Source organism: Dermacentor albipictus, chromosome 2, assembly GCF_038994185.2.
Source record: "Dermacentor albipictus isolate Rhodes 1998 colony chromosome 2, USDA_Dalb.pri_finalv2, whole genome shotgun sequence".
In the NCBI taxonomy this organism is placed as follows: domain Eukaryota; kingdom Metazoa; phylum Arthropoda; class Arachnida; order Ixodida; family Ixodidae; genus Dermacentor; species Dermacentor albipictus.
Genome location: NC_091822.1, coordinates 112385873 through 112401494, shown reverse-complemented (window position 1 = coordinate 112401494; position 15622 = coordinate 112385873).

Sequence of the window (15622 nt, the reverse complement as noted above, 5' to 3'; positions counted from 1 at the left end):
CTATAGACAGAATAGAGCTGGTCGACATAGGCCAGGTTCGTACTCGGGCATCCGGCGTCCAGAGTTGCACGGAATCTACCTCAGCGGCACGGAGTACTGCCCCAAAAGGCCATCTCCGTACCGATCGGTTGCGGACCCATTGCTATTGCCCTGTGGTGCTGGAATCCCTCACCGCGGACCAATCAGAACGCGAGTCCATAATTTCAAAGATGGCGGCCGAGCTCGGTTTGCAACAGAGAAAACGTCCGTCGCGCCAGCGTAAAAACATATCATCTTGCTTTCTGTGTTACCACACGTTGTCAGCTCTCAGCAGGGCCAGCAGTTTGCTGGCATGACCAACTTGCACTACTGTTGCAGAGCTTATAGACGAGGACGCAAGACGGAGTGCACAAGAAAGACACGGACATTTGTTCATACGTTCATATCTGCGTATGTCTTCTCACGGTCTTGTAGACCAGGCCGAACCCACCGTTGCTGACGGCGTCGTCTCTTCTTCGCCAAATGCCTCTTCTGCTCCTGATGCATATCCAAAGATGTGCTTGCCAGGATGTACGAAAGCATCTATTCTTGCCCAGCGCATGCTGTCCTGATTGCAGCACAGCGAAAAATTGGCGTAAGAAAAGAAAATAAGCACGCAAGCTCAACGCGAGCGTAGAAAGCGTTATGCGAGTGGGGACATCTTGGATAGACAGTGTGCGCACAGAAATTCGCGCGTATTTTGCTGATAACTCGAGAGTAGCAGCAGCTGCGGTGGTCCAGAAACATAACGACGCGGCATTTCGTCGACCAGAGATTTTCGGTCACTGTAGACGCCGAATTTCACAGTGTGAACGAACCATTAGGCTGCATTTCCATTGCATCAGTTTTTCCTTATTTCCTTGGCGTCGTCATACGGAAAAGGCTGCCTTAGCCGCCGATGCTAGGGGGACTGAGAAGAAAAAGCTGGCCGTCATCCGCTATGTCCACTGCCTGTAGTTGGGTTGACGAAGATGCGTCTCGCTAGGGCGTGAATGTCGTTTTCTCAGCGAAGAAAAAGCTCGCCACCATTTGTTCAGCAGTGCGCAGGCGTAGTGAAAGATAGAGTAGCCGGACTACAGATGTAAGCAATCCGTCTGGTTGCAGTCTTAATCATGCAAGCAGTTTTGTTTCTTGCTCGACTTCAGTAGTGTATGAGTGCCTTCCTCGCGTGAGAAAACTTACGTGGGCCAAACTGGCCGACGTCTTAACACCAAGTAAGCTGAAGGAGCGTTCGCATCCCACAAAAGGGACTGCGCACAAACTTTTTGCAATGCACGTAACAGACAGCAATTCAAAAGATAAATGCACACCCAAGTTTGAAAATGCGACATTCCTTTACAAGAACACACATCCAACAATACGAGGAGTAGTAGATGCCCACGAGAACAAGGAAAAGGCGGCTGGTTGTGTCAGCCATTCAACTATAGCGCTTCTTGACACTGAAATATATTTTCCAGATGCCACCTAACAAGTGGCAGTTCTTTCAGTGGCGCGCTAACAACGAATAACAGTAATCATTTCTTTTCTTTTTATGATGTTTGACGACGTGTGATGACATAGTACATATCGGGTTTATAAGGTATCTGACCTTTCTAATAAATTTTCAGTTGCAACTAGCGCCGTATCCTGTCTTCCCTTGTGCATTAGCTTGTGCCCAAGTAGTACGTGCTCCGAATTCGGGACGTCTATCGCCGCATTAGTAATGTCGCAGATTCCTGCAGCAGTGTCTTATTAGCATAAATAAATCATTGCCATTGAGAAATGCTTCTGGCAGCATTGCATAATTATGCGGTAATGAGCTGTCTGCCGCATTTTCCTGGATGGAAAGATCGACCCTACGGCGAGGTGCATTTACATGTGCCAACACGACTTCGCTTAAACTCTCATTGGGCAAGGTTACTAAGTCAATCAGTGAGGCTTCTTTCTCTTTAGTAGGAAAGTGTGGCAGCTTCCCTGTGCTTTGAGAAATAGTTCCACATACGCGTGGGCTTTCAGATGGTTTCTTAACGGCATTCCAAAGGAATGTAGAGTATGTGTGTGCGTTCGCGCCTGCGTGCGCAGGCACGGGTACGAGCGATTCAGCTCAACCGTGCACATGGTAAGTACGAAACGAAGGCTCTTGTGTAGTTAGTCGAACTTATTTCGGTAAAGAGAGCGTCCCGTTTTCAGAGTCCATATTCCCCTGAACCTAAATTTTTCACATTTTAAAGGTAACCAGTGCATAATAATGTTTTATGTTATGGCATGCAATACACAGCGCCCGCAGTCGAAGTTGAGTATACGAAAATATGAGGGCGCTGCGAATTTTATTCAGGTAAGACTTGTACCTTAATGTTAGTACAACATTAAATTGAACATCAACGTTTCGCGAGGCGGTTTTCGCTATTTGGAGTAAACGGCGCTCGTAACGTTTGAAAATATCGAGTGCGGTTGAGGTCGCCATCGTCATTAGCTTTTTAATGTCCCCTGCACTATGAAGGCCTCTCCAATCTACATTCAGTTGCCGCTGTCTGGCGCCATGTGAAAAACTTTTATGCCTGCAATTTTCCTAACTTCAGCAAGCCACCCATCTTTCAATGCCGTCCTCAATTCCGCTTCCCTTCCCAAGGTTTCCTTTCTGTAACTGTGATAGAACATCGGTGTTCTGCCCTATGTATTACGGACGGCCCACCTAAAGCCCCTCCATACACGTTTCCGCCGACCAGGTTCAGTACCGCCAATCTACCCTCCTCCTCCACGCTCCTCTCCCACTCCCCTCCGTAGCTTCCGGCGTCAAGCGGAAAATACGTAGCTGGAGCTTCTTGTTCCGAGCAACATATAATCAGTTCAGTGCACCCAGCACGTTTTATTGCCAAACAATCATCCCAATTCGCTCGCAGCGAAGCACCGTCGTGTACATTTTAATGCGCGCCACCGACCTCTTGTGCGCGCTAATGTGGTGACGAGTCTGCCAGCTATGGGCCTCGAGATCGAGATATAGAGAACGTTTCTGCCTTTTTTTACATGCCTCCTGGATAAGAGAAGTGTAGGTTTCTTTCTTTTGTCATTGTCTGAATAAAGTATAAATGAATACACTGTCATCATCATCAGCAGCAACAGCCGCAGCCTATTTTTATGGCCACTGGAGGACGAAGGTATATCCCAGTGATCTCTAATTACCGCCCTCTTTCGCTAGCTCATTCCAAATTGCGCTTGTCCTACACAACACACAAAACAACGATCATATATAACACGCCTGGTTTGTTTGTCGCTCATTAGAAATCAATATTACAGGTCTTTCTACATGATGTAGACATCAATTGCTGCGACGTAGACTTCCATGTGCAGTTTCGCCATAACTGCGGGGCCGATCTATTCGGATGCATCGTTAAGGTGGGATTCCGCGATGGTTAAGGTAGCACCATATCGCCAAAATGTTACGGTGAAATCTGCAGAAATCAGGAAGCTTAATCTGCTTGATTCCGCGCTTATTTTGACTCTGCGGCATACCCAGAACAAGATTCTGTGCTTACGTTGATGAAATTAATGTTACATCAATAAAAATTAAACGCTCATTCATAACGACACCAAGCTGCGAAAAGCTTGGCACGAGCGGCACGGCTACCGACACTTCAGTCCTTCAACATCCTATATAACATTTAGTGATTTGTAGACGTTCCTCACCGTAACAATTCCCGTTCGCGACATCAGCCGCTTGGCAAAAGCTACCAAGCCATCGTGGAATCAGCTCTTCTATATTTCGGTCTTTCTCGTAGTGATACCAGGTGTATTGACTCAACTAATTCCTCTATAACTCAATCTAAATAGTGTCCATGCATTCTCCGAACACTAATAATTAACGCGCTTGTTGCGGCCCCGTGGAAAATGACTCTTCATCTGAACGTCTGATCATTAGAGGTAAACGGGAAAAATGGTATCTGGTCACAAGTCTGGTTTGATCGTCACACGGCATTTGTTTAATATGTAAGAGAGTGGTAAGTCAATGTCCAAGGACCTCTGCATTCGCTTCTACACAGAGAGGTAATAGCCTTCTGAGAACTCGCTTCCACGCAGTGTGAGCCTAATGTGGTCAATTTACTATGGAACGATGGTCGTGAAAGGGTAGGAACCGTCCCAGCTTTTGCTATACTATCAGAAGACGAAAAGATTGCTCAGTGTCAAGAGGCTCAATCACTAAAAATGGTGCTTCGTTCACCCGTCACGCGCCCTAACCTGTGCAATAACTGCAAGCGAAATGTCAAATGTGTACGGAAATATACAGCCCTTCAAGCCGCATACATAATTCATCGCCATCGAGGCTCTATAATCCGCCTCGGTGGCCTCAGTGGTTAAGCGGTGATGGTGTTCTCCAGCTGGTAGGTAAAAGGGCGTGAGCTGAATACCTGGATGCGGTCGCGCATTGCACGTTGGGGTACGTTAAGGAGCGCTGTAAGTCACCAGAATTAATCCGGAGCCGTTCACTAGGATGTCTCTCACGTCGATTCACTCTTTTGCGCGTAAAACACTATCCATAAACCTGCGTTCAATGCCCGTATTTGGTATTCGGCATGATCATTGCGACTGTAAGTAACTTCGAAGCGGAAAAAATTTCTGTAATTACGCCATCAGATAGGTAAGCTCTGGGTATTTCCCTATGTTATTATTTATCTCACCATTTCTAATTATAGCATACGGCAGAATTCTTATCGCCGCACAGAGGCTTTCAATGCAATATGTAGTTGAAGACAACTCATGTTGTCGCTTGCTTTCGGTGCACCTTCGTGTTCTTTGCCTCAAAGTTCGAGCTGAGTCATCTCCTGGAGGGCGACGGGGGAATCACGTTTAGTACGAATACCTTCTGTTCATCAGTCGGCTAGTCAGTATAATGCGCACACGTGCGCGCGCGGAAGGCATATCTTGCCGAGATTGTTTGCTCCAGACTTGTGGTTTCCCTCGAAATAGCGCGACCCGCCTTGGTGTCCAGTGGCTATGGTGTTGCACCGCTGACCTTAGTGTGGCGGGTTCAATACCGGCTGTGCCGTCGGCATTTCGATGGGGTCTAATGCAAAAAAATTCAGCAGAACACGTCTCACGATGAATGTCGACGATACTGCGAGCACTATTGAAGCAATGTAACAACACACCGCAGAGCCAAATTGCTGACTTCTGTGTAGCTCAACGCTCCTCACTCAATGCACTCTATGGCCCCATTCTGTTAACTTCATTCCTATTTCCACAATCAGGTGCTTCTGATGCCGACTTTTTTTCATTTCCTTAGCTGACTTGTTCAATTTTCTGTTGCCACCTTCACTTTTTGCCTCTCTTTCTATTGTCTTTCTGGGCGCATATTGAGGGTATGCGCTACGACCACTTAGAACAACATAAACAACTACCCAGTCACACATGCCCGGCCGCACATGGCCAATGGCCTAAGTTGTCTATTCAGGCACAAAACCAGTGGCACGTGCGTAGTTGCACATATTTAGAAGGCCCTAGCAATTGCCTCACATACCCAGTGGTACATGCCCAGTACCATATTTCTACTTGCCCAAGTTGTCTATTCGGGCACATAATCAGTGTGATATGCACAATTATACATCTACAATGGCCAACTTGCCCACTTCTAAGTTGTCTCCATCACAAATCGACGCCCCTTCTCCCTTACGTCCTGCGCCGGGAAACTACGTATATGAACACATGGCCAACGAGCACTTCTCCACTCATCTCGAGGAAAACAATCGCTATCCGAATACCATGTTCGGTTTTCGAAAGATGCACTCCGCACAGGGTGTCCTCTTCCAGCTAAATAAAGGAAGATGTTGTTAACCATTTGAGCAAACACAGCAAGTGATCCATTCTAGCTATAGACGTAAAAGGTGCCTTCGATAACATGAGCCGTGAAACCCTTCTCAGTAACCTAGAAGGTATCGACAGCTGTGAGAAAATATACGTCTACATGCGTGCTTTCCTCGCCAACCGTACGGCCACGGTGGGGATTGTCAACCTCCGAACCAAGACATCTCACCTACCATACCGAGGTACGCCGCAGAGTTCGGTAGTCTCGCCACTCCTCTTCAACGTGGCCCTCCTTATACTTCGCCGCTTTTTACACACCACCCAGGGAATATGCTACGCTCTATATGCAGATGATATCACACTGTGCCCGAAAAGCACGAACATGGGGCAGCAGGAGGACCGTCTTCAGGAGGTGTTCAACATCATCGAATGCTACTTCAACACCTGCGGGCACCACTGTGCCCCTGAAAAATCCGAACTTTTACTACTCAGGGCGCGCACCCGGGGCAGGCTCCCAAGCCATTACGCCCCCGCACAAACAAGTCTTTCTCAACGGCCATCCTACACCCAAGATCGACTCACTTCTAATCCTCAAACTTCATGTACACAAGAACGGGGCTGGCTCCGCCCCAATCCCGAGGCTTGGGCGGAGCCAGCCCATAACACAGCTGACGCATCTCATACGACGAATGGCCAACTACCGCAGTGTCCTCAAAGAGCACGACACCTTGCGAATGGTACAAGGTCTCTTATACAGCCGCCTCACATGCGGAACTCAAACATCAAACTGAACAATACTTGTTGGGGGGCTAGTTAGTGCATGTTTCCAGAAGAGGGTTGTAGCGCCGAAAAAGACAACATATAGCAAGCAAGACGGGACAGGCGCAACATGAAGTTGCGCCTGTCCCGTCTCGCTTGCTATGTGTTGTCTTTTTCGGTGCTACAACCCTTTTCTGGACTCAAACTGAACACAGCGGAGAAATACAAACTATGCCTAGTAATACGAGAGGCCATGAAGCTTGCCCAAAGACTGCCACCAAGCGCCTCCACTGACCGATTGTCTCGCATGGGAATACACAACTCTTGGGGGAAATTCGCGGAAGCACACCTTATCGACCAGATTGAGAGATTCAAGCTCACAACCAAGCAGTCCTCCGACGCACCGGATACGCAACCAACCTGGAACTCGCGGCAAACATAAGGGCAAAATTTCGTCGAAGCTCCGAGAATGTGAACAAGCTCACCGGATCCCTCGGAACATGTATTTTGAACAGCACCAATGTCAGGGTGGACGCCATCAGACACAGGCCCCGGAATCACCTGTACGTGGGCTACGTGGACGCAGTCAAGTATGCAGTACAAAACGACTTCGCCATCAGCGTTCCTACCTCAGAGCTTACATGAAGCATTACAGAGCGGAGGGGCTAATAGTTATAGATATTTACACAAGAAAGAGAAAACGCAATAATCACATACCAATACATAGTACAAAATGAAAATAATGAAAATTAGACCGACACAATAAGCATATAAGCAAGGGGATACATTGGCGTTGGGAACAATTCTCGCCAAACGCACGGACACAGCTGAGGAAGCCGCTACAACACTCGCTACCCTGACGAGCGAGCGGGTATGCTGTCGGGGGTCTTCAGCGACTCTCAAACAGACAGCAGCATGCAACTATACATGAAAGTGAGGGTCTCCACCAAAGCTATGAACATACTAAAACGCGGCGGCACTCTTCCCCGCTGCACCTGCATCATGTGGGTTCCGGGCCAGGAGGGACTCGAGGGGAATGAAGCAGCGCTTTGATGAATTAACCCGCGTAAATAAACGTTTGTTCTTTCATTAATTCTAGTTGAGCACATACTTATAGCACTTAGTGGTACGTACCCACATGCACATGCACACTATCGAGTGAGAGACGTTAGATACGGACATACCGAAAAGTGAGTGAAGGTCCGAATGATTACCGCATTAAAACGCAGATGTTCCTACAATAATTAAAACAAAGCTTCCGACAATACAACACCTTGATTTCTGCAATAAATATCAGAAAGAACTATAGTGCTACTGTCTATGAGAGCTGCAAGCATGGCTGTTTTGCAAGCGTGGGAATGATGGTTAGCGCAGAGATTTTTCTAATCATTGTTCTTCTTCTTCCGAGGGTCCGGAATGAATTCGAGGTGCTAAAGCGCACCCCTCGGGATCATTCAACACACAGCGAGGCTGTCGCTACACTTAGGCGGCAACGCTATCACCACCGAAGAGCGCAACGAAACGCCGCAGCAAGCAACAGGCCATCTTCTGCCAAAGGGGCTGCTACGTCAATGCGGAGCGCCACCATGAAATATACCACGAAACCGAAGAAAGTGCTAGACTCGATCATCCTGCAGAGAGGCCTCCACTTCCAAGCGCACAACCTGCAGACACATCGGATACCGCCGCCATCGACACCCTCAGAAACCGCTGATGCTAGGGCACCTGATGATTGCCAGGTGATAATAATGTTGCGATCACTGTTGTATGCTATGCGTGTTCGACTCAGCAACATGAAAACCCGCAGCAGCAGAGCCCGCAGCAGGTGCTGGACACCCTGGGTCCAGTCCTTGCGGCTCTTTGGTAGCAATGGTCCACCAGATGCCATCGTTTGTCGAGTAGGTCCAGAATGCACTTGTCTTTCAATGGAACTCCAGAGGACTTAAGTCGTGTATGTCCGACTTTCGACAGTTTCTATTCGTGAATCAGTTTCCCATTATTGTCATTTCTGAGCGAAACCTGTCATCTCCCGTCACGCTGTCTAGATATCAGTGCATTATGCCCTCCACCCACGGGCAATGCAGCAAGTTTATTGTTTTTATACACCGTGACTTGACGTGGGTTCACCCCGTGTCACCTGACAATGAAAAGCAGTACGTGTGTGGCTGTGAATAACAAAGTCTCTTTCACAATTCTGGGAGCTTACTTATCATCATCAAGTATTCTAAACAGCGTGCGCTTACGGGAAATTTTGACAGCCACTCCGCCACCGCGGTTGATCACTCGAGATTTCAATGCCCCGCACTATCTTTGAGGAAGCTCCAAGAATAACTCAAGGGGCAGAAGATTGGTTTCCATTGCCTCTGAAAGAGAACTTTGTGAAATGATGGAAGCCCCACCTATCTGCGAGGAACAGCGTACAGTAGCTGCATCGACCTTAGCATTGTTTCGCGCTCCTTAAACAGAAGGGTTCAATGGTTCTCGGACTTGGAAACTTGGGGAAGTGACCACATCCCAACTTATCTCATAATTGAGGAGCTGACTACCTCCATCTTCTCCGGAGCTGCCCAATGCATTGGCTGGCTGAAATTTCAATCAGTCAAAGCAGACTGCTGTCGAGGCGACATACCATCCAGCCTAGGGGACGCAATAAAAAGTGCCTTACAGGTTGCCAAACATCTGATTGTGAAAAACTCTGCACGCACCGAATCGTACATTGAGTTAGAGAGACTTCGGGCAATCCCCCACCGTGCGAAACGGGGATAATAGCACACAAAGCCCATTCATGATTATAGATTGGCCAGACGTACACATAGGAAAATACAGCGCCGTTTGAACAAGCTGGCTTCACAACGATTGTTGTCTTTCGGCGAGTCTCAGGATCCCCGAAAGCCTTTTTCTCTTATATGGAGAACAATTTGTAGCCTCCGTACAACCCCTTGACAGCGCAACCCATTTAATTCCCCATTTCTGTAAGAAATCGAAGTCGCAGAATCCATCTGTAGGGTGGTTGCTGGTGAAGCAAGTTCCACTGAAACGCAGGCTCCCGACCACTCACCACTCTTACATGATCCCCGCATGAAGTTTCCTTTTTCTCTGGGTGAACTAAAGTCTGCGCTTGCTTTTTACAGGCGTTCCTCAGTGCCAGGACCAGATGTCATTATATACCGCACTATGTGTAACTTTGGCGAACGGGCTCGAAAGGCACTCCTGCTTCGGTACAACCACTCGTCGCATACTGGCGTGGTTCCCCGAGAACGGAAGCCAAGTAACCTGATTCTGCTTCTCAAAGCTGGCAAGTCGCCTTTGGATACCGCGTCATACCGTCCGATCGCGCTCGCTAGTTGTGGAGGAAGAGTAATGGAACGGATAGTTCTAACGCGTCTGGAATGGTACCTAGAGCACTCTGAAATTTATCCAGACAAGTGGACAGGATTCAGGAACGGCCATTCATCTATAGACAATGTTTCGACTTGGCAGCGTACGTCGAATTCCAGAAGGCCTGTAAGCGCTGTCTGCTGCCTTGTTTCTAGACGTTGAATGAGCTTACGATAGCGTTACCTACGCAGCCATCCTTAAAGCGTTAGAAGTACTAGGACTTGGTGGCAAGACATATCTCTAGGTTTGTAGCTACCTACAGACGCGATCATTCAACGTGCTCATCGGAGATGGCCCGACACTGCAGTGTTACAGTAGCCGCGGTGTCCTTCAAGGAGGATTACAAAGCCCAACGCTTTCACAGCGAATCTGCATACCTGTACCGTCCAAGAAAATTTAGTGTCGTAAGCAAAAGCCTCCCCATGCGTGGGCCGATCCCGATGATAGTGCAATGCCGGGCCGACCCGCGGCTGAGGTGACGCAGTCGTTAAGGGGTTCACATACACAGCTTCGCTGGTCATCCTTCTTCAGAGAGTTGAAGGACACTGAGTTTCCTTTTTAATCTAGCTCTTATCGGACTACTCGAGGACCTGTAAAGCCCCGTTCGACTCTCCACCTAGGCCGACATCTGTATCTGGACGTCGGGGACGAAGCGGCTTCCGCTTCGCGCTCGACTTCAGAAGGCGGCCTCATCGACACAATGCTATTTCCTAAACAAGGTCTGGAGGTGACCTGGGGAAAGAGCCCAGTGGTGTCATATACCGTTACGACAATGTCTGCACACGCCATATCAATCAACAAACAAGTGATATCGCCCAGGAGAAGTCACAGGTGCTTGGTTGTTATGATTCACCGAGACTTGTACTCCTCACGCGAACCACGCGAAAAATTGGCAGTGGCTTAGTTTGGCTATGTCAGGATGTACGTAGCGAAAGCTAAGGCAGAGCATGGTTAACCTTAGTTAATCTTGATTGCAAGCCCAGGTTAGTCTGGTTGTCTAGCTATGTTGCGGCGTTTAGCCTGTTCGTCTGTTTCCTGGGCGATTCGTTTCCTCTTCATCTCGTTTCGATGTCGATTCCAGGCCTCCTCCTGCTTATCAGAATTGTCGCCGTCCATACTACCGCCTCAACTGTGATTTCGGCGCACGTGAGCTCTCCTTTTCAGTCCACCGACATGTTATCAGGCATGCGACGCAGCTGGCGAAGCGAGTGGAATCGAGCGCAACGAGGAGGAACGCGCGGTGACGTCATACCAAACGGCGGCGGAGGAAGGGCGTGACGCTGCGCAGCGGAAGAACACCTTTCGCTCGGTGCTACTAGTGGTGCATGCGCAGTAGTGACTAGGGAGTGAGAGAGAGAGAGAGATCCGCGGCGACGCGCGCGTTGTGATGTCATGGGCCTCCTCGGAGCACCGCCATGGTGAAATCGCAAGCTCGTGGTCAGTAAAGCTTTCGCTTTAAAAAGCATCTGGAGGGTGTCCATGCAACCCATGTTACAGCTGTACAGGGTCTTGTTCGTAGGGTTTCTGCGGTACAGCGTGCCTGTTATATACAACACCTGTACAACCAATTTGCGTACAGTTCAGAGTATCCAAGCCCAAGCTCTGAGGATATGCCTTTGCATTACAACGCAGTGCGTCAATGGCTGAAACTATTGCCATTGCTCAAGACTATTCAATCACAATGCACATCACCGTCGAGACAATGCGTGCACATGTCAGGCACATTGTCCGGAACCCTTGCCACCACCTCGCCGCCCTCACCGTGGAAAGACACCGCATGCCATTTAGCACAACTGTCAGTACATATCGTGAAGTACACATCAAAATTGCAAGACTTCAGAAAAAGTCAGGTCTATCACCACTTGCACAAAGACAATTGAGCTTACTCCGACTGTAGGAGAAATACAGTTGCCATGTGCGAATCTATACGGACGGATCGACCAGATCGACCAGTTCTAGGGGTGCTACGTTTATACCGACAAGAGGAGTAACACTGCGATTGAAGACGCCACATCTCCCGACGCCCACGGCTGCAGAACTCACGGCTGTGCGCAGTGCGCTTCACTTTATTAACACAGAGAGTCCTGGTACATGGGCCGTGTTTTCCGACTCGTCACCGGCTTTACACAGCATGCAGTCAATTCTCGTGCGTGCAGCTTACGAACAGCTAACATACGAAATCTTCAAAATTAATCCTGACGCGAAAAAGAAAGGCCACAAAATTATTTTCCAGTGGCTACCTGGCCGTTGCGGCATCAGCGGAAATAATCAAACAGACAAAGCTGCCCAAGAGTCACATCAAGAACACAATGTTCCCATTCCTTTTTCCAGGACCGACGCTGCCAGGCAGCTTCGTCACCGGACCCGCAAGCTCTCTTTAACTGAGTGGAACACCCCAAATAAATATGAGGCGCACCAGGTTGTACGAACTGAACCGTTCGTTCCAACTGCAACCTCCACCAGGGCTTCGCCGACGTGAGGCATCGCTTCCATATCGGCTTTGGTTGGGAGTGGCTTTCATGAATACGTACACTACTTTGTTGGGAATGACCGACGGCGCTGGACGTGATGGCTCCGGCGTGGAAGAGAACATCGAACATTTATGGTGCCATGGTGATCGATTGCAGTAGGAAAGACAAAAATTATCTATCGCATTGCGAAGGCTGGACGATCACCCGTTGTATGTGCATGTGCTACTGAAAAACCGTCCCCATCGCACGTCGGCCCACCAAGTTATGAAGGCACTCTTGTCTTTCTTGAGGGCGACTGGCCTATGTGAACGCCTTTGACTCGCTCAGGCCCTTCTCGTGCGTGCATGTATGCGCGTGCTCGCCGAGGGTTCCCTCTCCCTGCCCTACCTCTCTCTATCTTATCTTTTTATTCAATCTTTCACATCATCCAGAGTACGGTAGCCAACCAGACGCATTTATGGTTAATATCCCTGCCTTCTTTCTTTATTGTAATCGTCATCCTCCTATTTCTTACGTGGAAAATAAATAACTTTCATTTCTTAGGACACATAGCTTGCAACGATACATAAGAATCACGTGGTAATTACTTATATTTATTGCAGTTATTTCTTTCGCCTTTCGAGATTTCAAGCACCACAGACCACTGCGCGCTTTAGTTATTCCTCATAGAATATATGGCGCCCGCGTCTGCCGGTAAGCGCTCGTTGCTTGCTGTCCCGCTTGTCAACTCTCCTGCGAGATGAGAGACTGATGACTAGCTTCAACATCGAATGGATCACGAAGCAGACCATACAAGTGTGTGCTACTTCACACGGAAACCAGGCGAACCCATCCGGAAATCACAACCGCCTACAAGTGAAAACGAGTAAGCTAGCTGACTGATGCTGCTCCGTCTATACCAAGGCCAGCGTTGGCTGTGCCTCCTCACCTGCGCCGATGTTATAATGCTGCTTTGCGGCCTTGATGCAGGTCGCATTGCTCGCTGTTCTGAACTCGACACATATCGCTTGTCTGCAAACATCGATTAGTTTAACGATTCGCACCGAGTTTACTGAATCTGCTGTCTCTAAAGTAAAGAAGCTGTGCAAGTTCGCAGAAATTGAAACCGATGCCGGCGTTAAATACGCCCGGAATACAGTGCATACAAATGCATCTGCAGATTGTGCCGATGCTCGTCTCCCACAACCTTCGCTACATAGCGAAGAAAAGCTTTGATAGTACAGTGTGACAAGCCAAGTATTCAAATTTACCGCGCAGCACCATGCTCTGGCAGTGTAGGGCCCGATGCGAAGGCGGCGACCTGTTTCCCAGTCTCTTTCATTACGGATTGCACTACAATGTTCCGGGCAACCACAGAAACTTCGTGGTGCGCGCATCTTCAACCACATTGTGGTAAACTGACTATGAAGTGCCCGTGTACACCTTCTTGCAGACCTGTCTCTATGCTATGTAGGGCTGCCTTACAATCTCAAAGTATGGCCCATCGGTCAGGTAATGACGTTCGTGGTCAGCAAAGCTTATAAAAGCTGTAGGCTCTGATCTCGTCGGTGTTCGGGTATCGGAGAACTTTAATGTTATACTTGTTGTTCTATGTGGATGGTCACGGCAGGGGACGTGTGGTTCACAAAGAAGTTCACCTTTTTTTTTTTACAAATGTCAAGAACATCAAGATTTTCGGACGGTGGCCTGAGGCGCCAAAAAAGCAGCCGATGGCCGAGTCGCGGGCATGAAGAGGGGTGTACTCAAGGAAAAGTATGCACATAATACGGGAAAATGAAGCACGCAGTCATCGTGTTGGAAGAGATGTTAGATGGTGTGCCCTCACGTGAAATAAGCTCCGCATGAGAATTAAAAAAAAAACCCAGGGTTTTGCGTGCCAAAACCACGCTCTGGTTATGACGCATGCCGTAATGGAGACTGCGGAACAGTTTTGACCACCTGGAGTTCTTGAACGTGCACCCAATACATGCCACATATGTTAAAGACGAGGCAACAACAACGGGCGTTCTTGCATTTCGCCCTCATCGAAATGCAGCCACCACGGCCACGATTTCATCCCGTGAGCTTGCGCTTACCAGTGCAACACTATAGCCGCTAAACCACCATGGCGCCTCCGCACTGGAACTCTACGGGCTGCGATGTGTGCAGAAACCAAACGGTCCTGGGTAATCACAGCCGATGTGACTGTGGAAGCACATTCAAGAAAGCTGAAACCAACCTGAAGTGCCTAAACTGGCACACTTTGTACAGCGCGATGATTAGTCTTCCATGTCTAATACTCCTGTCACACTGGACGTTTTGATGTCGTTCGAACCGATTGACATTAGTATGGAATGATAGAATGACATTATTTAATTAGCCATACAGTGACATTCAAAGCAATTCGAATAAACTGACTTACCCAGTCAAATGAGTTGGAGAAGCTCACTTGGCTTCGCACCCCGCACCGAATGTATACTCTTTCCCCCGCAGAGCACTTGAAATATGACATTGAGCGTTCGTAATTTGAGAAGTACTCATCTAAAAAGGGAAGCATTTTTGCGTAGTTTAAGGCATCTGTCCTTTTAACTAGAGAAAAGTGCTGCACGGCAGGCTGATACAAAATGTTTTTACTTTCCGCCTCACCGGTGTCAGGCCGCCATCCCTATACTCGTTGGCCATACTCATGGAGGAGCAATGCTGTAAACAATCTGGCACCTGTGTGCACACGTATTTTTGGTGTCTCGAATGGAATGTGCGTCTAGTTTACAATGAAGCTTCTTCCTCTGGTTAGCATGCTTTGTTGGCCACGGAAAGCGCACATAAACTAGCCGCTTCACCCGCTGAAAGTGAGCGTTGTCTTGCAGCGCTGTCAAGTCAATCATATTGTTTGTCTTCAATTTAAAGGCTAGGGCTACTAAGCTGACTAAGCCTTGTCTTGGCTTAACGTGGCCAGACATTCTTGAGTTAGAAGTATTGTATGAGTTTTATTCCAGTTAGGCGACACCCCATGTTTATAGTAAATTAATAGATTGACTTTTCAGAAACTCTACACATACCTTGTTCTACTTTTACCACCATTTTGTTTTTGCAATGATTGCCATTGCTATCGAGGCCAAATTACATTAATTTTTTTCGCGTGTAGCACCCCCAAAGGGGGAACGGCATTTGTTGCACCGATTTTTTTTTTTATTTAGTGAGATTGAAATATCCAGTGTGGCAGGAGCATCAAACAAGGCTGG